Source organism: Pteronotus mesoamericanus, unplaced genomic scaffold, assembly GCF_021234165.1.
Source record: "Pteronotus mesoamericanus isolate MK-2021 breed Mesoamerican mustached bat unplaced genomic scaffold, CSHL_Meso_final contig_182, whole genome shotgun sequence".
Lineage (NCBI taxonomy): Eukaryota > Metazoa > Chordata > Mammalia > Chiroptera > Mormoopidae > Pteronotus > Pteronotus mesoamericanus.
Genome location: NW_026555078.1, coordinates 31937861 through 31962707, shown reverse-complemented (window position 1 = coordinate 31962707; position 24847 = coordinate 31937861). Strand labels below are relative to the sequence as shown.

The window sequence follows — 24847 nt, the reverse complement described above, 5'->3', positions numbered from 1 at the left end:
TGGATGGTAAGCCACTGCTTTTCCCTTAGCCAGGTCAGATAGGGTATCATAGGATATAAGAACATTCCTAAATAATAGTTGGGAGTTACAGATGATTTTGAATATCAGACAGTAGTAAGATGATTAGTAGTGATAATGAGGCAGTAATAAATTTTTGTTTTAGAAAAACTGAAAAATACAACAAATGAAAGGAAAAACTATGTTCAGAAAGTTTGTAAACTGAAAAAGGAATCATGAACTAAAACATTCTGAACTTTTTCTACTAGTTTTTCTTATGTTTTTATTTTGTATTTTTTATCAAAGTGTTGAATGTGCATAATTTAAAGATTCTGTAGCTCTTTAAGACTTGTTTTGAAAGGTGTCAGTCTCCCACTTCATCCTCCACTTGCAAACACTTTAATTTCTTATAGCTGATTCTTTTTTCATTTATCTCTGTTTTTGTAAGGGAGAAAAATTATTTTTCCTACTACCCTCCTAAGTTCTCCAGCTGAGGCCCTTGAGACCCTGTAAATTGGACTGACCAGAGACAGATTGAACAAGAAAAGAGCACACAAATTTATTTAATGTAAGAAGTCTTATGTGACAGAGGGAGGACCTTTATGAGGAAATGAAGCCCTGAAGAAGTGGTAAAAGGCTGAGCATTTTTATGCTAGATTTGATAAAGAGTGAAAATGTTACTGAGAGAGACCTGATTCTTCTTGCTGATGCTGTAAAGAATTACAGATCAGCAAATCTATTAGAGTGCAGGCAGGGTTTATTGGTGATATGTTCTCATGAAAGAGAAGGGGCCTTATCGAGGTGGGGGTGGGGAAGGTGTAGGTTCAGGGCAAAGCAGGGTAAGGGAGGCCAAAGGCCGGGGCGGCAAGGGCACAGCATGGCCAGAGAACGAAAAGTGCCAAGCCTCCCAAGTCCTTTGTTCTGAGGACTTATATTGTTGGTAGGTCGAAGGGTGAGGGGTTTATATATTGATTGACAGGTAAAGGTGGTGACAGCTTTGTGGAGGGGGGTTTGAATACCCAAAGGTGTTAATGAGCCTCTTCCTTTGGGCACTGTGAGCCCTTTCTCGCCTTTCAGGCCTTGGGATGAAAGCAGTTTCAAATGCTTTCCTTCCCAGATAGTGGAAGTGATGCATAGAATTTCAAGAACTTCCCTCCTTCCTGCTTTTATTTCCCCTCTGGTGGCTCATTCTACTATAACAAAAGGGCGTGTAAAATTGTGACGGACAAAAGAGTATGAGTGAAGAGTAGTGAACTGGGGAAACTTAGCCAGGCCACTTCTTTGGACTTTGTGTACCTCCGTCTTTAGAGATAAGGATGCTCCTTTCCTCCAGCTATAGGTAGGGCACTTCTCATCTGAGGGTCTTAGGCCCTGCTTCAGGGAGATGGAAGGGTTAGAGAGTCCTTTCTGCACTTGCCATTTTTCAAATTACTTCAGCCTAAAATATTAAATATGCGAAGGCATCATACTTTGGGTAGGAAGTTCTGAACACCATCATTCTTCACAGCATTCTTGTATTCTGATTTCTCAGCTTCAGGGATTATTTTTGGATTTCCCAATATGGCAGGTCAGGATTTAGGCTTTTCCCCACGTCCCCAAGTACTCTTTTTGTTCTCCCTTCCTAGTGTAAGTGTTCATAACTTTGCTTAGATTGGTATTCAGTGTTTACACAATTAAGACTGAAAGTGCTATTCACAGTCAAGCCACATAGTAATCTGTGAACACTTTTATTTTTCTGTACAACTTTTGGGTTTTCCTGAAATTTATATCTTTCTTTGTTGTTGTTTAACTTCTCACTCATTTAGTAGGTCCTTGAATAACATTTTTTGGTTCAACATCATTTTGTTCAACGTCGTTTCATTATAATGTTGCTGAGGGGGAAAAAAATCAATTCCCAGCTGGGCCACTGTCCATGTGGAGTTTGCACAGTCTCCCCATGTCTGCAAAGGTTTTTTTTCCTGGACTAATGTTTCAGTGTTCCTGTGCTGTTCTAGTGAGTGTTTTATTTCTACTTTATATTTTTAATTATTAGGAAAGCATGCTTATGCTCATTCTCACTCTATTTTCAGTCTTTTGTTTGTTTGTTTTTTAAGCATACTGTTCTTGCTTCATGTTTGTAGTATTAGTGGTGTGTTTTTACCTAGAGTTTTCTTCTGCCTGATAGTCTCTATCAGGACTAGTTATATAATTTACAGGCTGAGTACAGAGTGAGAATGTGGGGTTCCCATTTCAACATTTTTTAAAGAATTTCAAGACAATAACAGCAGAGCATGAACCCTAACTTGGAGCTCTTCTAAGTACATAGTGTTTGCCTGACTGCCCAGGTCAACCTGTGAAGCTAACCCTGCTTTCTCTTCCAACTTGCCTTTTCTGTTTTCATCTCCATCTTTTATACTGAAGATGTCTAATAGTTCTTAGCTGTTTGCTAATATTTAAGAGTGAGATTGGGACTTCTGGTCCAGATGACATCATAGGTAAACCCAGCTTGCCACCTCATACATCTACATCAAAATTACAACTAAAATACAGAACAGCCGTCATTCAGAACTGTCAGAAATCTGGTTGAATGGAAGTCTGACAACTACAGGATTAAGGAAACATGCATCCAGATTGGTAGGAGCAGTGGATATGCAGAACAGTCTGGTCCCACATCCATGTGTGGTGAATAAAAATTCGGGAGTGATATCCTGGGAGCAAGGAGTCCCAGGCCAACACCAGATTCCCCAGCCCAGGGTTCCAGTGCCAGGAAGATAAGTTCCCATAATTTGTGGCTGCAGAAACAAGCAGTGATTGAGTCGGTGGAAGAAACTTCTGGGGTCCTAAGCAGTTCCCCTTAAAGAATATACGCACTCACACAGACTTACACAGACACATTACCTCTGAGATTCAGCATTGGGGTAGCAGTTTGAAAGGCACCAGCAGCATGCGGGGAGGCACTGAAGTGCCTGGCATTCAGGCAGGAGCTGGGGGGACAGCTTTCTCCCAGATAGAAAGGTGAGTAAAGGCCATTGTCACTTCTCTGAGCTCTCCCCTCACGGAGCCAAAGAATCAGCAGCTGGGTGCCATGTCTGAGATACCCCCAACCTGGCTAACACTGTTTGCCCAGCCCTGGAGAGCCCATGACTCTCCGTCCACCCAACTTACTGGCCCAACCAAACTGACTGACTTTGCCACAGGAATGGCTTGTCTGCGCTCATATTTCACAAATTCCTTAATCCTATCAAACAAGCAACATCTAAGTGGCCCCAGGCCCAGCATTAGCAGCAGCCAGCCTAGATTCACAGCTTGGCTTCACCAGGGAATCTCCAAGCCCAGCACAAGTAGCAGCCATCTCCGATTGCTTTATAGCTCATGCAGAGTTGGCCCAGGGCAGAACGCAGGTGGGGAGTGACCTTAGGCTGCACCACCTAGGAAACCCTAGAGCCTGCACTCCCAGTGGACAGCTATGGACTGCGTCAGAGCATCACCACCCCGCCCCTGCACAGCTTATGCTCCATATAGGGCGGAGGTTGGTGGTCAGTGGTCACAGCCACTCCTTGCAGCTGACTGGCCTGAGTAAATTCCTCCCATTGACCTGCTAACATTAGTCAAGGTTCAACTATAAGAGGAAGATGTACTCCATCCACACATAGGACATACCTCAAGTATCCAGCCTGGATGATAGGGGAAGCAGTGCCACTGGACCCTATAGTGTACCTACTACGTAAGGAAACACTACCAAGACAGGGGGTCATAGCAGCTCTACCTAATAGAAACAAACACAAGGGAGGCTGCCAAAATGAGGAGACAAAGACACGTGGCCCAGGTGAAAAAACAGACCAAAACTCTAGGAAAAGAGCTAAGTGAGGTGGAAATAAGCAATCTGTCAGATGTAGAGTTCAAAACACTGTTTATAAGGATGCTCAAGGAAGTTAGTGAGAACCTCAGCAGCATAAAAAAGATCCAGTCAGACACAAAGGGTACACTAATTGAAATAAAAAACAATTTACAGGGAAGCAACATAGAGTAAATGAAACTGAGAGTCAGATCAATGATTTGGAACATAAGGAAGAAAAAACAACCAATCAGAAAAACAAAAAGGAAAAAATCCAGAAAAACAAGGTTAGTGTAAGCAGCCTCTGGGACAACTTCAAGAGATCTAACATTCTTATCATAGGTTGCTAGAAGGAGAAGAAAAAGAACGAGAAATTGGAAATCTTTTTGAAAAAATAATGACAGAAAACTTCCCTAATTTGGTGAAGGAAATAGACATGGAAGTCCAAGAAGCAGAGAGTCCCAAACAAGATGGATGCAAAGAGGACCACTCCAAGACACATCATAATTAAAATGCCAAAGGTTAAATAAACATAAGGAGAGAATCTCAAAAGGAGCAAGAGAAAAGCAGAGAGTTACCTACAAAGGAGTTCCCATAAGACGGACAGCTGATTTCTCTGAAGAAACTTTGAACTCCCAAGACTAGAAGGGTTTGGCAAGAAATATTCAAAGTCATGAGAAGTGGGAACCTATAGCCAAGACTGCTTTACCTGGCAAAGCTGTCATTTAGAATGGAAGGGCAGATAAATGAGCTTCCCGGACACAAAAAAGACTAAAGGAGTTCATGGTCACCAAATCATTATTATATGAAATGTTAAAGGGACTTATTTAAGAAAAAGAAGAAAGTCAAAACTGTGAACAGTAAAATGGCCAAAAATACCTATCTGTCAACAATTGAATATAAAAAACAAACTAAACAAACAAGAACAGAGACAGAATCATGGATCTGGAGAGCATTTTGATGGCTGCCAGATGAGAGAGGGGTGCAGGGGGGAACGGGTGAAGAGGTGACAGGATGAAGAAGCACAGATGGGTAGTTACAGAATGGCCATGGGGGTGTAAAATATAGGAGAGGAGAGGAGCAGCCAAAGAACTTAAACACATGACCCATAGACGTGAACAGTGGTGTGGGGACGGCCTGGGGAGTGGGGGGCTGGGTGGAGGGGGCAAAGGGGCGATAATTGGGACACCTGTGGCACCATAATCAATAAAATATAATTAAAAAGAAAAGAATGAGATCCTGAAGAGCTGATTGGAATCTCTGAATATGCCAGTAGGGCTTATCAAGTGTGAGCTACACTTATCAAGTGTAAGATGACCTGGCTGCACAAATTTAGTTGGGGAATTTCTCAGTATTTTAACTTTTTCCTCTTAATCATTGGTCAGATTCCCCAGAGAAATCTCTTCTAATCTCCTCTGCTCGGAAGTGAAGCCTCTTGACAGACAGGGATGGGGTCAGGTGGCTTGTACTGGCACATCCGAACCGATTGTTAAATTTTCAAGAACTTTGTGAGCCTGTTGCTAAATACAACAATTTTTAAAGTTATACAAACCTATACTTAAATGTTATATTAAAAATCAAGATGTGGTAAATACTAATAACCAATTTTTTAGTTATCTTGAGATTATTTGCATTTATGTATATGGTGGTAATATATATAATAATTGGCTTCTGTGCATTTTTTTCTCAGCTCCGTATCCAGGGACATCATTTGGTAGTTTGAAAGCAGCCAAGGAACCAGCATTTATACTACAGGAATCAGCAAATGTTACACATAACTGCCTTGTCTGTCCTTCCCCCAACCCTCACCCTTAAGTAAAACATTTATTTACCATTGTACCGTGGCCTGGGATCTAGAACCACATTAAACTGCTTTCACCTTACCTGGTGGTTTCTAGTCTAGATAACCCGCTGTTTTAACCCTTCTTAAATTACCTTCAGCCTTTTGCAAGGGTGAGGAAAGGGCATTTGTCTGCCTGGGTGAGAGAGGAGAGGAGATCTGGGAATTGCGTTTCAGAAAGATCTTTTGTTAATCCTTCCCATTTTGTCCCTGCTGAATCTTTTGGGGGAGTGCTCCCTGATACATTAGGATTCAGTTTTCTTGGATCTTTGAGTCCTTTACCTCTTGTTCATTTATTTTCCAGCTTTCAAAAATTTGTAGCTGTAATGCATATTTCTCTTCATCACTGTGGGTTTTTATCTTTAAAAAGAAGTTCCTTGGTGTTTAAGTCCATCATCCTTACTCAAGTCTAGGATATAACTCTTACGGGGAAAAAAGGTAAATATTGTCAACAACCTAAGGGCGTTCTAAATAGACTTAGCCAATCCCATGTTGGTTTGCAAGTCACATAACAATACAGTCAGGGAATAATTCTGATTCTAGAATATTTTTCATCTCTATAAAGGGAGAAGTAACACGCTATAAGCAGGTATTGGACCAGATGATCCATGGTAGCTTTTCATATGGATCTGTGGGGGACAGAAAGACATACATGAAACAATTTTAGGTCACATAGTTTGGTCTTGAGGACAGTTGGAACAATAGTATCTACTTGTCCCAGATTGTATAGCAATTCCAGTTGCCCACCAGTGGCTGGATCTGGTGACCTGTTCATCTTATCCTCTTTGAAGCAGGCCTCCTCAGCTAAAGAATCTTCTAATCTTGTGACTTTGTCTTCACTTTTAACCTCTTCTGCTCAAAATCAGTGTGTACCTCCACCATTAGCTTTGATGTGATTGGAGCTTTGATGTGATTGGACCTAAATTACCCTATGAGGTAGCCTAATGAGTGATGCTAATTACCCTTAATTTTACAACAGGCCACCTCATAGTCCATTAAGTTCTCCTTTGAGAATTGATGGTTACCTTTTGATTAAGGCCAGAGTAGAAAAGTCATAGGATATACCAGGGTGGCAACTTAAGTAGAAGAAATTGCCTGTCATCTCTCAGAGGGGGAGATAGGTTCTTCGACACTTAAGGAACTGTCAAGTCCCTCTGCCTGAGGAATGTATATGTTTATGTATATTTTTTTAAAAAGATTTTTGTGGTTCAAGACAATGACAACTGTGGCTAAAAAGAATGGAGATCTGATCAATTTCTATTGGACACTGTACATGTGATAGAGATTAGATGACCAGTTAAACCTTCTTGTTCAAAGTTGTGAAGATGTATAAGAATATTTAATTGCTAAAATTAAGCATTTCTGGAAAAAGGGCTTCTGGCAACTACCTCTTGTAGCTAGTCTTTACAGCAGCTCCTTCCCTCACCGTCTTTTGTGTTACAAATAAGGGTGCCCTTCTCACCCCCAACTTCAGAGACTGAAATCCAGGTCAGATTCTTTGTATGTGTTAATGGCTGTTTTTATTTTATTTATTTATTTATTTATTTATTTATTTATTTATTTATTTTTAACTTTTTAATTCTTTGTAATTCCTGGTGATTGCTTGCCTGGGAAGAAATACTTCTCTTTCTCAGGATGTATGTGGGTGGGTGGATGGGGTGGGGGTGGAGGGGTTAGGCCAGGTTTTTCTGTATGGCTCTATGCTCAGGAGCAGCATTCTGTAGAGAGTCTGAAAAGATTTTTTTTTGGGTTTTGAACTTCCTATAAAATTAATATAAAAAATATATCAAGAGTACAACTATTAAATTGTCTCATCACTTATTTAACAAATCACCTTACATTTAAAAAAAAAAAACCCTACAATATTAGGACTGTCTTGGGACATCTAGATTCCGTGGCTGTCCTGCTTGCCGTAAAAAAAAAACCCATGAGTTTCCTTATATCCCATGCTCCATTGCCCAAAGCAGGTATAGGTGACCTTTTGCTGATACAACTTAGAACATTTCTAACAGGTCCCAATCCTTACTTAGCTCAGTGCCAGGCCCCATTAGGCATTCAGCACTTGTTGAGTGGAGAAATTAACCAGTACTAGTTTGTAAACCGGTACCTCTCATATCCGTCCATTCAGTGTAAAGGGGCTCTGGATCTATAAAAAATACTGACCCAGCCATGCTACTTCTCTTTTAAATATCCTTCAGTGGCCCTCAGCTACTTAAAGTTTTGCCTCTCAGACATTTTTCCTTCTAAAATTGTCTTTGATTTTATAAAGTTAACATATATACTGTGGTCAAAATTTTCGAACATCTGAAAATAGATGTAAAAAAATAATGCTCCTTACGCTCCTTCCCAAATATTTAGTTTGCTGGGCATATGCTGTGTTGACTAGCCTCTCCCATTTACTTTTTAATTTTGATGTAAATCACATACCATAATATTCACCTTTTCACAGTATTTAATATGGTCACAAAGTTGTGCAACCATAACCTGTAATTCTAGGACATTTTTGTTACCCTCAAAAGAAACTCTGTACCTACTAGCAGTCACTCTCCATCTCTGCTCCTCCTGTCCTGTGCTGTCCTGGTCCCAGTCCCAGTCCCTGTCCCATGTCTGTCTTCCCCCAGACCTCCCCCCCCTCAACACTGGCCGTAGGCAGCCTCTAATCTGCTTTCTGTCTCTAGGTTTGCCTATTCTGGACATTTACCTGCAGTTGGAGTCATAACAATATGTGACCTCTTGTGTCTAGATTTTTTTTTTTTAACTTAGCATGATGTTTTTCAAGGGTCACCCATGTTGTATTGCATATCAGTACTTCATTTCTTTTTATGGCTAAATAACCCATTGTATGTACATACCACAATTTATCCATTCATCCACTGATGATCATCTGGATTGTTTTCACCTTTTGGCTATTTATATATATAGTACTGCTATAACTTCTTATGCACAAATATTTGAGTACCTGTTTTCAGTTCTTCTGGGTGTATACCTAAGAGAAGAACTGCTGAGTCATGTGTTAATTCTGTTCAATGTTTTTTGTTTTATCTTTAATTTTGATATCTTTAATTTTTCTGTTAGACCAAATAATTTTCAAATTGATCGTTTAACTTGAAAACCTCAGATAACATGTAGTTTGCAAATTATGACTGATTTTTAGTTTTTCTCTTTGACTATTTTAACCTTTTAGTAGTGTGATGACTGGTATCTTTGTTTTATTCTTGGCTCTAGTGTGGGAATGTTTTTAATATTTTGCTATTGTGTATGCTACTTTCTATGTGTTTTTGGTAGATTTCTTTTATTAGGGTAAAGTGCTAGTTTCTACCTCTAATTTGCTAAGAATCTTTTTAAAAATCAAGAGTACATGCTAAATATAATTTCCTTTTTAAGAATTAACCTTTTTAAGAATTTAAGATACACATCTTTCTTCTTAAATTGTTACTATTTCAGGAGCTTACACTACTGTTTACCTTGGTTTTTTCCTGATTACGTCAGTGGATTTTTCTTCCCATCCAGACTATTGGTCACACATACACAGAATCTGAAAACCAATCTGAGAACCTGTGTTTTGGAACATCCGTAGTGCCGAGCCCAGTGATGGTGGAGAGCTGTACATGTTAGAATATAGCTCCGCATATCTCCTTACTTCAGTCCTCTTATTCCCTTCATTTTTTTCCTGTAAGCTAAGCAATTTAAATTCTCGCTATTCATATTCAAGAAACACACTCCTTTTACATGTTTATAAATACACTCTGTAATTGGTTCTGCTTCTCCCATCTCATTCCTGATTTAAAAAAAAAAACACCTTCAGTGAAGTAGCGAATTATCTGTTTATTAGGGTCTTCATCACCATAGTAACAAGGAGCCAACTCATACTTGACGTGGGACATAATGCTGGTCCCTTGCTTTTCTAAAGGACCTAAGACAATCCAAATACCCTATCGTAGATTATGTAGCAGATGTGTACAAGGTGTATCTCAGCATCCTCAGCATATACAAGATAGCTGAGGTAGTTTGCAGGGGAAATAAAATCCTCTGAGTTGAGGTTCCATTACATTACAAAGACTCCAAAATAAATCCAGGTGTTCTTTATTTTATGCCTGAGGATAATCACATAGCTTCCTATGAAGGTCCTTAACAGTTTGGGGGCCCTTTCCCCCAAATCCACATCGAAGACAACTGGTCTAAGGGAGCAGAGAATTTAGTGAGGCAAAGGTAAAAAAGTGATTTTACATTTGGGCCAGATTATATAAACAGGGGCCACAAGTAATCTTTGGTTTAAACACATTATGGTTACATTTTGAAGTGCTTTGTCTTAGATCTTGCTTTGAGAAAAGATTGTTTGGGACCTAAATCTTAGAGATTTCCCTTAACAGTTGTGTTTAAAACTAAGATCTGGGGAGAGAGTTGGTAAGGAGAAAAATAGACCAGGATTTGAGATTTTTTGCCTGAAATATTTTCCCTGATTTTTGGAGGATGTCAAAAATAAAACTAAATTTTAAGGTACCCAATAAAATATCTCTAATTTTTAATTTAGTAATACAATTAAAGAGCTTAGGAAAATCAAAGTATAATGAATTTTGGACTAACCAAATACTTTTCTTTATGGATAATGCTGACCCAAAAAAGCTAAGTTTATTATCAGGAAAACAAGAGTGTTTGAGGTACAGTATAGAAAAACTCCCAATAACACAAATTCTGGGGCCATTTTGATATTAATTAGAAATCAAAGACCTTGTAAAACAATTGGCATAATTTTTATTCAACAGATATTGTGTCTAAAATATACTGTTTGGGGCCCAGTAGAGACAGCCATGCACAAAACTAAGTCTTCTAGAGCTGTACACCATCATGGACACGTTAGGAGGGGAGGGAGGGAGGAAGTGCTGCGGAGAATGTAAAGAAAGGACAAAGGGAAGAGGGAAAGCGGGGAAACAGGTCTCCTTTAGCTGACCAAGGAGTCCTTCTCTAAAAAGATCATGTTTGTGCAGAAATGTAGAAGAAATTCAGAATGACACAGGTGAATGTCAGGGGCAAGAAGCAAAGGAAACAGAAGCAAGTGTAAAGGCTTTGAGGTAGGATTGTGCTCTGTGTGTCTGAGGAAGAGAAAGAAACAAGTCTGATTGGTGCAGAGGAAACAAAGGGGAGAAGACATGTAGGAAATGAGAAATAGTGGGGGGCCATCTTAGGGCAAACAAGTGGAGGGTGAGACACGGAATGATGTGATAGAACTTCCCTTTTTTCTTACAGGACCATTCTGGCTGCTGAATTTCAGAGTAGGCCGTATGGGGAGCAAGAGTAGCGTTGAGAGGCTGGTAGGAGCCTAATGCAGGTAAGAAACAATGGTGGCTTAGAACAGGAGGCTAGCAGTGATAGTGGGGAATGGTGGCCGGATTCTGAATATATTTTGATGACTAAAGGTTTTTTGGTCTTAGCAGTTGGAAAAATAGGGTTGCTGTTTACTAAAATGGGGAAGATTTTGGGAGGGTGGCCGTGAGATGTGTAGAGGGAATCAGGAGTTTGATGTTGGACCTGTTGAGTTTGAAGTGCTCATTAGACCTACATATTTTGAATTCACGCATATTTTGAATAGTCAGTATTGTCAACCTTAAAGATAAAATAAAATAGCTAGTTATTTTACCTGCAAAATTGAGCTTATTGGAGAATGGCAGAGAAATTGAGATTTGGGACACTCAAACTATGGCAGACCATATACAAGCCTGTAGAGAACAAAGGAGAGGAACGCTACTTTATAGAGAAAAAAGGGGAGAGTTGGGAGAAGCTGCTATAAAAAGATGTTTGTTGGAGGAAAGCAGGAGTTCAAATGTGTTGGCTTCCCGTTGGCTGAGCCATGGCAGTTTCTCATTGGCTGGGTCTGTTGCCAGGCAAGGAGAAAATTTCCCTTCTTCCTATTGGAGTCTGCAAGGTGTAGTGAATGGTAGTGTATGAGAGCTCCCCTTCAGAACTTCCCATTCCATTTTAAATAAGGTTTCTTTGATTCAGTTTCACAATACACAAACCTGGAGTCCTGAAGAGCGGTTTTGGACTGGCTGCTTGGCACAGCATGTAGGTCGAATTTAGAGCCATTAGACTGGCGGGTGGGGGGCTTAGGGTGCCATCTCCCAAACTATCTGAGGGGCCCTGGGGCATCTAGGGAACTCAGAGGGGTTGCTGCAGGATATTTAAAAGTTTCCAGGAAAACAGCATGGATGGTGTGTATGCTTGTCATGTATGTTTAAACTGTTTTGTTTGCATGTGTTTTGTATGTTCCTATGCATCCGGGATCAGCTGGGTGCAGATTTGTATATGACCTAGTGTTTCTCACAGAAGAAATCATGTAAGCAAACACAAAATTCACATTTTACTCAGATTATTCCCCAGTCTATCAATCAATCCCATATAGCAGAATTGATTTTACTTAATTAGAAGTTCCTGGAGAGTGGGGTAGGGAATCTGCCCTGAGAACTGGAGAATTGCTGCCTTTAGGCCCAGGAAAGGGCTGATGGAGGTTTGTGCAAAACATCTTTTTTAAAAAGCAGCTTATTTCTAAAAGTCATGCATGTTTTTGAATTCTTTCTCTAATATAGTATTCTGTTCTTAAAACTTAACGATATTTAAAAGTAATTCCATGGATTAACATTTGTTGCAAGAATGAATGGGTGAGGAGGCTGCTTTCTTTGAAGTGCATATCCTACCCTGCTTTGAGATAGAATGACTCTTAGAAAACTAGGGAGATGTGTGGAATAATGGATGAGGTCAGACATCTTCAGAAAGAACAGTGTCTAGTAAATGAGAGCTAGAGAGATTTTAGAACAGTCAAGGGAATTAGTTCAAGCTCAGAGTAAGAACACCTAGGAAGTTAAATTTCATTTAGTTATATCAGCTGAAGAAAGTATGTGATAAAATGAAGATTAGGCCTTTAGGAGGAGCTTTTAAAAACAAAAATTTCAAGCCATGTTTGTTCTGCCTTTAAAAGAGAGGGGATGGGTGGGAGAAGCTGAGTCTTCATTGTATTGAGTGAGTACTTTGGTTCTTGGGAGGTGGGGTATATATAATGTTTTGGGTCAAAAGATGTATTTCAAGATTCATTGTAAGCTTGGTTGAAATCTTCCTGAGATGACTATTTTTTCTTTGCTTTTTTCCTTATATAACCCAGACTTTCTGGTTTAATAATTTTAACATCAAGAGGCAGGATAACATGAATGGAAGATTTAGGTATTCTAATTTCTGAAATGGGAATTTTGATCTCCTTTATGATTTTAATAGGCACACTAATTTATAGTATGAACTAGCTTCGGTAGCCTCCTTAACTTGGAATGCAGTGATAAAAGTGGGTTTCCGGGTCTGTATTAGTTTGTGAAAGTTGTGACTAGATGGTCATCTCATGATTTCTTTAATTCTCAAGATACATAATTCCAACCATAAGGAGGTCCTTTGCAGGAAACCAAACATTTTTTTAAAAGACATTTTGGGATACTGTAAATCCTTTCTTACGACCAAGAAGAAAATTTCACAGTAATCTCACTTTTTTCTGATAAAATTTTCCTAATACGTAAGGAGATTTCTATTTCCTGTATTCCTATTTCCATGCTAGGAAAAATGTTAATTTCAGTGCTGTTTCTTTCTTTCTTTTTTTTTTTTTTCAAACCTATGGTTCGCTTTTGTTTTCATGTTAAGTTCAATCAAAGATAACTTTTTTCCTGTTTGACTTGCCTGTTTTTTGTTCCTCTACTGATGTTTTTTTCCTCCCTTTCCCCATCTTTCCAAATGAGAGTGTGTGATAGGCGTTTACCTATAGTTTTGATTTGTGTGTTTCCTGTGACCGTGAAGGAAATTTAGAGCTGAATGGCATTAGATAGCCAAGACATCAGTTCTCCCTATCCATCCAAATTCAGTTTTAGTATTGAAAACTTAGGAAGTACTGTACACTTATGCTAACAGTGAGGTGATCTCAAGAGTAGCCTGCCGATTTAAAACCCGATTTCTGGGTGTTCCTCCTTTCCCTGAGTTGCCTCAGCCTATCGTTTATGTTTTTGAGGGGGTCTGCATAAGTGCAAGTTGGTTCCTGCAGGAGGATATGTTGCAAAGTGTTTTCACAGGGAAAACTTGGTATATCTATTTATTTAAATCTTTTATAACTTATAATTTGTTGTGTTTTGAAATTTTTTAAATCGTCCAAGTATAGTTGTCTCCATTTTCCTGCCACCACTTTCCCCCACCTCCCACTCTCAATCCTACCCCGCTTTGGCTTTGTCCAGGGTTCTCTAGACATGTTCCTTGACGATCCTTCCCTTTCTTTTCCCTGTTACATCCCTCCTCCTCCCCTCTTTTTTGATGTGTCAGAAAATGTCAGGGTTTGAAGCAGTGGCTACATCACTACTGTGATCTTTAGCAAATGTCAGTTTCTGAGCTTTTAGCTCTTTTCCAACACAATGGTTGCAGACTGTGAGGTACAAAAATATTGAGTGATAGGAGGTTTGTGGTGACATGAGGACCACAGGGGATAGGCGTGCAGAGACTGGGGAGAGAGGAGGAGCAGCTGGTACAAAAGCCCAAGATGCAAATGAGCTTGGGAGCAGAAAGAGAACCAAATGAGATGTTTGTGAAAGTACTTTGTAGATACAAAACATTCCTTTACAGCTCAGGTGCTGTTATGCTTAGGAAAGATGTGTGTGGTGGTTTTCCTTTTCCACTGAGCTATGGTTTGTTAGCTACAAGGCCACCTTGCCTAGGGAGTAGGTCCTGCCTTGAGGATGGAAAGGAAGAGCAGGACCCATGACCCACAAATTCCAGCAGTTTGTACATTATGATTACTGTTACGTTATTTGTACTAATAGTCTTTTTCTATAAGACGGACAGTAGGAAAGAGAGGAACAGACTTAGAAATGTTAGGTGAGAGAGTTTTATATCACTTCTAACTCTTAAAGTATTTGGTTTTGTTGCTTGGTATGTATAGTTTTGCCATCTATAAACCTGTCACTAAAATCTGATCTTGGATATTGGGCTTTCCTTTGTGGTTTAGTTTGTTAATAATTGAAGTAACTAAGGGTTCTGGGTGTGAACTCTATATACTTTATAATTAATTTAGAACCAGGGAAGTTAGAATTTTCTGTTAATTAATGAAGTACTGTGGCATCAAAATAAAATTTTATATATGTAAAAAATTTACAGGCATAACCGAGACTTTGTTAATAGGACATAGCTTGTTTTCACAGCCTTTAAAGATGGAAGTATTTTTAAACTTCTGGGTATGCTCCTCCCTTCTAGTTTGGGTGTGTCAGAGTCTGTTTATCAGAAATTTTGGTAGTGCCTTTTTTTTTTTAAATCTTTGTAAACATGACCCTAGACAGCTGTGTTTAATATAGTAAAGAATTGTGGGGAGACTTTGTAGTGTTTCTGCCTTGGACTTAGTGTCTGTGTGTTTTAGTATTTAAGGGATATGGTCTGGGGCTTGCATAACTCATAACCAAATGGCTGCATATAAGACTGTTCTGTCCTGGAGGTTACTATGCAGATGAACATTGTTTGTACTCCAGTTAAACTGACAGTTTTAAGTGAAAAAACTTTGTTAATGAAAATGTTTGTTTGCACATGGCTGGTGAGTAGGATTTTCTTTAAAATATGATACTGTCTAGGAATGATTTAACTAACTAGAGTGTTATAAAAATGCAATTACTCAAGCCATACTACTTATTGCTTCTCAGAGAAGTAAACAAGATTAAAGGTGACCATGGCCTGTAGAGTGTCCTCTGTGCTTTTACCTCCTCCACCTCCCATCTCGGAGAAACCAGGGTGCTAGACAAGGGAGAGATGGGTGGGTGGAGTTGCTTAATTGCTTCACCTTCTGGGCTACCCAGGTATTGTTTAGTTAGACACTCAGAGTGCTCCACTTAAGAAATTCTTGCTGATTGGCTGGTTTCTTTTAAGACCTTAGGTTTGACATTGATTTCACTCTAATGAACATTGCCATGTACAAGGTACTGTGCAGCATGCTCTGGGAGAGATCAGAAAGAAATAAGATTACTCATACCTTTGATGAGTTGACAGTGTAGTAGGGGAGATGAAGGCAAGATAGGCCATGTTAAGTGTTCGAAGAGAGACATAGTTCTGGGACTTCAAAGGGGGCATGTAATGTCCATTTTGTAATATTGATGGGCGGGGATGGGGCAGTGGATGAGACCTGCGCAGGGAAGGGCCCAGTTGGGAAAGCAGCCTCAGTAGTTCGAGTGAGTAAAAATGGTAAAGATGTCAGCAGGTAGGGAAAAAGGGTCACATGGCCACTGTGAAGGTGAAGAGAAACATAGGAGGAACTAAGGCAGCTCTTAATCAACAGCTCTGAGATTTCCCCCAGAGTCTGTGCAGAATTTTTTGTGTGTGTACTCTGGCATTTTTCCAGGGCAGAGGAATCTCGGACCTTTTCTCAGATTCTGGAGAGGGTCCATGGTCCAAAAAAGCTTGAGAACTATTGTGCTAGGTCAGTGATTTTTCAAATGGCGAGCCACAAGAATTTTTAAAACATGCAATGCCTGACTCTTTGGTCAGGAGCACTGACCTCTTTCCCCTTAGACTGTCAAATTAAAAAAATGACAACAGCCAATATAACAATAGCCACCCAGTGTGAATGAATCAAAATATCTATTTTATTGTCAGATTGGCAAAAAGTATTTTTTTTGGTTGCCACAGAATTTACCGATTAGTTTATGTGTGCCATGAGATGATGAAGTTTGAAAATCTCTCTGGTAGGTTAACAACCTTTGATGACTGAGATGTTGATTTTTGAGGCTCTGAAGAGAAATGAGGAAATCCTGTGGTAGAACAGACTTTTCCTTGTGGTAGGTATGGTGGGATTTGGGGAACCGAGCTTAGGCAGTGTTTCCAGAGGGCCGCAGGGTTTCCCACCCAGCAAATTAGGTAAGATTCATCAGAGATTATGTGACAATGAAGGGCAGGTGTTTTTCAGTCAAAGGAGTTTCTTATCATTTTCCCCTTTATTTGGAGGCCAGGTTGATGGAAGATACAGGAGACTAGGATGCTGTTGTAGAATAGTTCCTGGCATTTACTTTTCATTAAGCTCCTCTTAACGTGTAAAGTGTTTTGTGCTTAGTCTTGTGGGGAGATCTATAAAATGGCAGGCAGGAGCTCCTGTCCTTCAGGGATTGATAGTATGTAATGCTTTCCTTTTGGCTTTTTGTTCATCTTGGATCTACACAGGTTCAGTTATCTTCTTGTCTTTAACCATTTCCTGGACAAAGAAAAACATTTCTACTAAAATGAGCTTGAAGTGACTTTGGTTTGACTTATTTTTCCATTTAAAGAATGGAGAACTACTGGGATTTGAGGGTTTAGAAAATACAGTCATAAATATACTGTACTTGTAATTAGGAGCCTTTGTACACCTGATTTGGTGACTTTTAGACAAATCATTTGGCTCTTCTGACTATTAATCATTCGTTATGCAAATGTGTGTGTATACACAGGCATGGCTTCATTTAAAATTCTGTAAAAGCATATTTAAAAAAAGGACTAAGCACTCTGTTCTAAGATGAATTGCCACTTGCATATCCGATCATTAAATTAAAATATTCATTAAATTATGTCATTGAATATATATTTTTGTTCACAAATATATTCATAAAATTAAAAGGATTAAAAGCCATATGTATAATTAAAAAAATGGATTGATTGGTCTTGACCACTGTTGGCTTTGTTCTTTTTTATTTGACTGCCTGTGAGTTGGTCTCCCTTTCATTTCTATTTATCTTTCTTGTTACTTTGTGATTTATTTCCTGTCCAGTTTTCAGTAATGGGTGTGGAGTAGGACAAGAGCTTATGTTGGTTAGCGCCCTGTGTCTGAACCAGGAAGGAGTGGAAGCATCAGACAGCCTGTGGCTTGGCGGTGAGGGCCTCACAGTGAGCCCTGCAGAGCTGCCCTGCCCAGGGAACCACTGAATTCCACAGTAATCTTCACTCAGATTGGACAGTATGCAGCTCTGTACTGTGTGTGCATAATGGACATTTCTAGGTTCATTGATCCAGTGTTTTCCAAATGTTTCCATTCATTTATTTCTCTCTTTTTAAACCAGTAATTATGGGAAAATTTAGTTATGTACAAAAACACAGAAATAGAGTGATAAATCCCTGCTTAGCCATTACCCAGTTTCATGGCCATTCTTGTTTGATCTATACTCCCAGCCATTTCTTCTCTTTCATACTGTTTTGAAGGAAATCTCAGTTATCATATAATTTAATCTAAAAATATTTTAGGATGTATATCTAAGGGATGAGGACTTATTCATACATATGTGTATACATACACACACAACAATTTTTACATTATATCTGATTGATCCACGTTCTCGTTTCTGCAATCTCCTTTAATGTTCAGGCTCCTCTCTCTCTGTTTCTGTTGGAATTTGCTTGAAGATGCTAGCCTTATTTTGTTATGAGAGTTTACCCCCAATCTAGAATTTTGCCGTTTTAGATCCCTTAGGTGTTTAACTTATTTCTCTCTTGTCTTCCCTGTAAATTGGTAGCTGACTCTAAGGATTGAGCAGATACGGAATAATTTTTTTTAAGTGCCTTTTTTCCCCTCACCAGGAGCGTGTAATGTCTGGTTGTGCTTCAGTTTTGTGATGTTAGCAGCTACTGATGATTCATGCCTAGATCTGTCAATTCACTAAAAGTTGGAAAATGGTGATATCTGTTTCTATCATTCCATCCATTTATATTTTAATCAAAAGCTATCAGGAAATAAAATTGTATTTGAGTCATTTAATGCCTTTAAGTTATTTTGAATTAGTATTCTTTCTCTTTGACTTTGTAGCAGTGGTTGAAGTGCAGTACATCATTTGGTGTTAAGATGTGCAGTATACTATGTTGGGTAGTTGATTACTGCAGAATGACTTCGGACCCTTACAGTTCATCTAGTTAGCAGGTTGTCTTGGACTGCTTATTGATGGTTATTTCCAGCTAGAAATACTAATTAGGGATAAATATACACTAATTAGTATGCGGCATCCCTATTTGTGTATTATAAAGTGCTGTTTTAAAGTCTTGCCTGCTTATGTAAATTACTATTTTTTATTATTATTTTTTTAGAGATTTTATTTATTTTCAGAGAGGGGAAGGGGGAAAAAGAGAAACATCAGTGTGTGGTTGCATCTCACACGCCCCCTGCTGGGGACCTGGCCTGCAACCCAGGCATGTGCCCTACATGGGGAATTGAACCAGTGACCCTTTGGTTTGCAGGCCGGCCCTCAGTCCAGTGAGTCATACCAGCTAGGGCAAAATTATTATTTTTTAATGAGCTAATGTACTTTGATTTTCTAAAAATCAGTTCTAGGCTCAATTTGGACAGTAGTAATAAAGTCTAAAGTATGTCTCCTAAATACAGTTAGCTTTTGTGTTACTTATTGATGACCTAGGTTTCAAAATTGTACAGTTTGACCTGACAGATGTGGCTTGGTTGGTTGGGCGTCATCCTGCAAAGCAAAAGGTCCCTGTGTTCAATTCCTGGTCAGGGCACATGCCTGGCTTGTGGGTTTGGTGGTTAGGGCGTGTATGAGAGGCAACCAATCAATGTTTCTCTCTCATATCAGTGTTTCTCTTCCTCCTTCCTTTCCCCTCTCTCTAAAAAAAAAAAAAAAAAATTGTGCCACGCACGCGTGTGTGTATGTGTCTGTGTATGTGTGAAATATGGAAGAGGCTTAGAAGATAATTTGATTCCCCCCGCCCCAGTTTTCTGGTTTACAGTTAAGTCCCATTGCATAACTTCTGCATTTTACATTTGAGTACTTTCTAAAGGGGTCTGGTGCCCATTTGGTATCTTTGAGGACCTTCCAAATAGTTCCCTATTAATATTTATAATACGACAAGATGCTTTTATTTCTGGAAAGAATTAATTTGTTTGGGGGGGGGCCCAGTCACCTGATTGGTATTTAATTTTAAAGCAAGCAGCTAAAGCTGGAGCCTAGGAAGTGTCCTAAAGCCTAGTGTTTGACCAGTTCAGTAAAGCTCAGTAAGAATGTCTGTGTTGGGGTTAATAGGGGAGATATTGAAGTGACCAGAAAGTTCACTTCTTTCCCCTCACATATTCTTACTGCCTTTCTTCTTTACTTTCTTCAGATCTTGTTCAAGCTCAGTGTTCTTTAGTCAAAGCCAGTAAGTATGGTCGAATTTAATCTTTAGATACATCTGCAGTAGAATAAACTTGATTTTCACTTTTCTTTGGGGGATTTTGTGAGTCTGCCTTCCAGATGAATTTGGACTTTTGATCATATAAATGGACATAGAAAGGAAATTAAAGTGATAGATCAGGAAATAAAATTTAAGTTTTTCAACAGTTTGCCAGATGGATCTTCAGCAAGTTATTTTTTAGGTAACACTTTAGCAAATAATGGTATAATAAATCTCTTTAATGAATAGCACTTTTGTTTTTTGGGGCTTCACCCTGTTACTGACACAGGGTGGGGAAAGAGTAGGTTTACAATTATCAGTACATGAAATAGTATATACTCTTGTATTATTATTTATTAATTATTGTGTTTTTTTCCGCATGAACAACTGTGAACCTACTTTTGCCCCACCCTGTACTTTGTTCAATTCAACACAAGGTTAGGGTGACCCAGTTGAGGTGCTTGTAACACTGTTTTTCAAATTCAACAAATATTTTTTTGTGTGAGGCTCTAGGGAACAGTGGTAGAGCAAGCAAAGGTCTCTGTCCTTGAGAGCTTACATCTTACTAAAATTATCCACAGAATTCCCTAGGTGGAATAGTGGAATTCCACATGCTGTAGTCCAGAGCTGCTTTTTGAGGAAAGTCAGGGACTACCTTTGAGTAGAGAGTAGAATACAAGCCAGGTTTTAAAATTTTACAACATAACATTATCATTGTTGGCTTTGAGTTTGGTATGTAGAAAATAATGGATCTTTTTTCAGTAAATAAGAAACCTCCTAGTGATTTCTACCTATTGTTATTTTCTGTTTTTATTCTAAGATTTTATGCTGAATTGCAGTAGGTTTTCTAGTGTAGATTTTCTGAAATAGTATTTCTTTTCTCCTGTCTCCCTACCTTTATTGTTGATATGTAGGATTAAAGTTTATTCTGATATTATTTGGTTGATTGATAGCTACTTCCAGTCCTTCGCACATATCCTGTATTTTTCTTTTCTTTTTAAAAAATTTTTTAAAAGTTTTTTTTCCCCGTATTTTTTCAAGACAATCTCAATTTCAAGTATTTTGTTCCATTTTTTTTGGACACTTAGTTTTTAATGTAGACAATAAATGGTCCTTTATGTCAGTGCTCTTTAACCTGAGTCCATGGACCCTGATGAGCTTTGGGGAGGTGACTGGGGAATCTCCTGAACGGACAATGCCAAACTTTGTAGACAGGAGCCCTTTTCTCAGGAGACCCTCTTTTGCTTTCATTGGAATTTCAAAAGGCTTGGTGATGCAAAAAAGGGTTAATAACCACTGTTTTTCTGTATAAATGAGATTTTAATGAATAGGAATAACAATTTTTTCCCTTCCAGACATATTTTACAGAAAGTTAGAATATTGTCCAGCTGTTTATTATTATTGGAGCAGCGAGCTCTTGAATCATTTGAAGTGTCCTCTTGAGCCAACTTGGATTATATAGAGGTCAAGTCAAAAAGCTTTATTTTTCTTTCATGTGATCTTAAAACATCAGACTTGAACCTTTGAGTTCTTGCATTTACCTCATTGTTATGGGCTGAATTGTGTGCCTCGCCCCCACTTCATGGGTCCAAGCCATAACCCCCAGTACCTTGGAATGTGATGGAGTTTGGACAGAGAGTGGGCCCTAATCTAATCTAACTGGTGCCCATAGAAGAAAAGGAAATTTGAACACAAAAGATAGATAGGAGGGGCATGCATGAACAGAGGAAAGACCAAGTGAGAGTACAGTGAGAAGGCAGCCACCGGCAAGCCAAGGAGAAAGGCCTCAGAAAAAAACAAACTCGATGACATTTTGATCTTGGATTTCTACTCTCCAGAACTGTGAGAAGTAACTTTTCTGTTGTTCAAGCCACCCTAGCAAACTAATACACTCATGATGAAGTAGCAGCTGAGTGACAATAAAAAGTATAGCAAAATTTCTTTAACTGTTTATCTTTGCCACAGTACATTTTGGGGGAATTGATAAAATGTTGTGTATAACTTTACATAGTCTAGAACCTGAAAGAGATGGTAGGACCTACAAAATTTAGATACAGCGTATTAATATTAATTCCTATTATTGGTCTTATTTTTTTATCCATTTATCATTTTACAGTTCTCCATTTGCCTGTGGTTATATTTTGTCTTCTGTTCTATATCATTTTTCTTTGGGTAGAACCAGTATTTGTAAATAAGTCTGTTATAAATCAACACAAGAACAGTGTCCCTGTGTTTTCTCCCATGTGTGTTCTGTACGGCCATCCCAGCCCAGTGTTATTCTCTGGTACTGTCATCTGTCCTCGCGCCTCTTCCAGACTGTTAATTTCTGACAATACAAACACACCTCAGATATTGTGGGTTTGATTCCACACTACCGCAATAAAGCAAGTGTCAGCAGTAAAGCAAGTTGTAATCTTTTTGCTGGTGGAAGGCGGGGGCTTGCCTTCAATTTGTAAGAAGTATAATAAAGCAAAGCACAATGAAACAAAGGATGCTTCTATATTCAGTTTTTGAAGTTTCTCTTTGCAAAAAATAAAATTTAAGAGCTTCTAATGGTGTCTTCTCCTATTGCTAACTTGAATCAATATATTGGAAACTTAGATTTGGAAATCAGTGAAAGACTAAGGATAAATGTGTGTTTCTCAAGTTTGCCACGAGGGCAGGGATTCCATCAGTTTTATTCATGCTGAAGCCCCAGGGTCTAGCTCGATGCCTGAAACTTAGCAGACTGTTAAATATTTGATAAACACTAGTTTAATTTTAAATAAGTTATCACTTAAGGCATGCAAATTGAACTCATAGCCCGAATCCTGCTTCCTTTCACAGTTAGATTTCCAAGTCCTCATTTACGACATTGAGGAATACTTTGTTAAGGGGTACCCTGTCCTGTGTTCTTCATCTGCTTCCTTCATTGGATCATGTAGGTGAGAAAGGGCCTTTGGCTCCTGACCATGTGTGCATCCAGGTTCCTTGATGTGCTTGCTGTGTGATCTCGGCAGGTTCCTCAGCTTTCCTCTGCTTTGTTTTCTTCATCTACAATTGGAGATAGAGTATGCACTTAAGTTTTGGGGGATTGTGAGCTTAGAACAGTACCTAGCACACAGTAAACATTTTAGAGCTGTTAAAGATGTTATTATTCTAGCCCTAGCGGTTGTGGCTCCGTGGATTGAGTGCTGGCCTGCAGACCAAAGGGTGGCCAATTCGATTCCCAATCAGGGCACATGCCAGGTCCCAGTAGGAGTGCAAGAGGCAACCACACACTGATGTTTTTCTCCCTCTCTTTTCCCCTCTCTAAAAAAATAAAATGTTTACCCCCCCAAAAAAAAAAAAGGGTTTAAAAAAAGGTGTTATTACAGTGCAGAAATAGCTATTCTCCTCTCATTTGTTTGTATCTTTTATCTCTAGTTCTACATTGGTTTCTTTCCTTAGGTATAAAAACAATTCTCTTTGAATAACAAAATCTTTGCTCTAAAACTGACATGATTTTCTTGGTGGTAGCAATGTAAGTTAGCACTACCCCTTTGGAGAGTGGTTGGGCAAGATATATCCAGTCATGACTCAGGAATTCCACTTCTGGGAAACTTGTAAGCACAAGAGATTGTATCCATGAAGATGTTATGTTATAATGTCCAGGGTTGAAGAGAATGGTTTAATAAATTCTGGCACTTACACATTTATTTACAGTTGATGGGTTTGAAGGCCATGTAATAACATGGAAAATACTTGTTATGAAAAGTACAGCACTCTATGTGCAATATGATTACAAACGTGTTAAGTAAATACATTCATCTAGAAAATTCCAGAGGACAAGACTTATTGGAGCTTTTTTAACCCCATGGCTTCTTTTCAGAGTCTAGATTTATGCAGAGCTGGTTCTAAAGGCCCCAAGTTTACCCTGAATTGAGAGTTCTCTCTACCTTGTTATAACTATCTTTCATATTTGGCTTTAGGAATTCCAGGTTTAGTCAAAATCCGCAGAATGGGATGGCGTAGGGCACAGAGATAAAGACAGACCTTCCATGTCTTCAGGGAGTAGTTTTATGTGAGAGACTAAGCCAAGTACACAAACCCCGCACTATGTGATTTTTTAATTCTTTTTTAATTTTTATTTTTTTGTCCAGTAACATGACAGCTTGGGCTTCTTGGTGCCTAGCGATTAGTTTTCTGCAGGATAGATTTATTACATTTACCCCTTAGAAATACTAATTTTTAACTCTTAATACTCAAATTGGCTTTGGTGAGTTCTAAAAACAGGTCCCAAAGCAGCAATTTTTTTCAGTTTTCTGTTGGCCATAAACCTCATTTCTTTTCAAGTGGTAATTCTTAACAAAGTGTACCTTGACCAGCCAGTGCATAGACTGCTACTTCAGTTTTGGTTTAACAGATGCTAGAGGAATGTGGTAGAAGGAAGAGTCATTAACTACTGAACAGCTGAGCAGGGTTAAGACTGTGGTTTAGGCTTTATTTCTTTGGTAAACACTGCAAGTCCGATTTCTGAAGTGACCACCCCCACCCCATCCACCCCTACCCAGGACTGCTGGCAAAAGTCCTAACTTGCCTGCTCTTTTGTCTGCATTGATACTGCAAGCAAACTGTTTTGCTTGGTTCCTTAATATTTGTTACCCTGAATTTTGATCTTTTTAATCTTTTTTTCTTTGATAAACCATTTTAAAATTTAGTTACTTATAATAGTGCTAATGGGCCAGCCTGCGCCCAGCTCGCTGTAGTGGGTGCATGGCTCAGGGCTGAGGCATCCAGTTCAGAGGTGTGTGTGTGTATGTCGGCAGACGAGCACGGTGTGTTTTTGCATTGATGCTGTAGACTTAGCAGCTATTCTCTTCATTTTTCATATCAAACTTTATTTGGCACCTAATGGATTTTTGAATTGTGTTCATGGCTAGTATTACTATAGAATCTTTAACATTTATTCCCTTGGGAAGATGTCATCCTGTGTCTGAGTTAGATTTTGGTCAAATAGGGCATGTATTAAAGCTCTGATCAGTTCTTTGAAAGTACGGCATGTCACA

At 38.9% G+C, this 24847-nt stretch overlaps 1 protein-coding gene across 5 annotated transcripts in view; it reads left to right on the top strand.

The window, feature by feature from the left end:
• FBXO34 (F-box protein 34) overlaps positions 1-24847 on the top strand; it is a 74840-nt gene that overhangs the window by 38682 nt on the left and 11311 nt on the right. For 3 of the 5 annotated variants that reach the window (XM_054567535.1, XM_054567534.1, XM_054567532.1), the window contains one exon: positions 10896-10977. The exons of the other annotated variants lie outside the window; for them this stretch is intronic. The gene's annotated coding sequence lies outside the window, so the exon portion shown is untranslated. The remainder of the gene's footprint in view (positions 1-10895; positions 10978-24847) is intronic. 5 annotated transcript variants of the gene reach the window in all.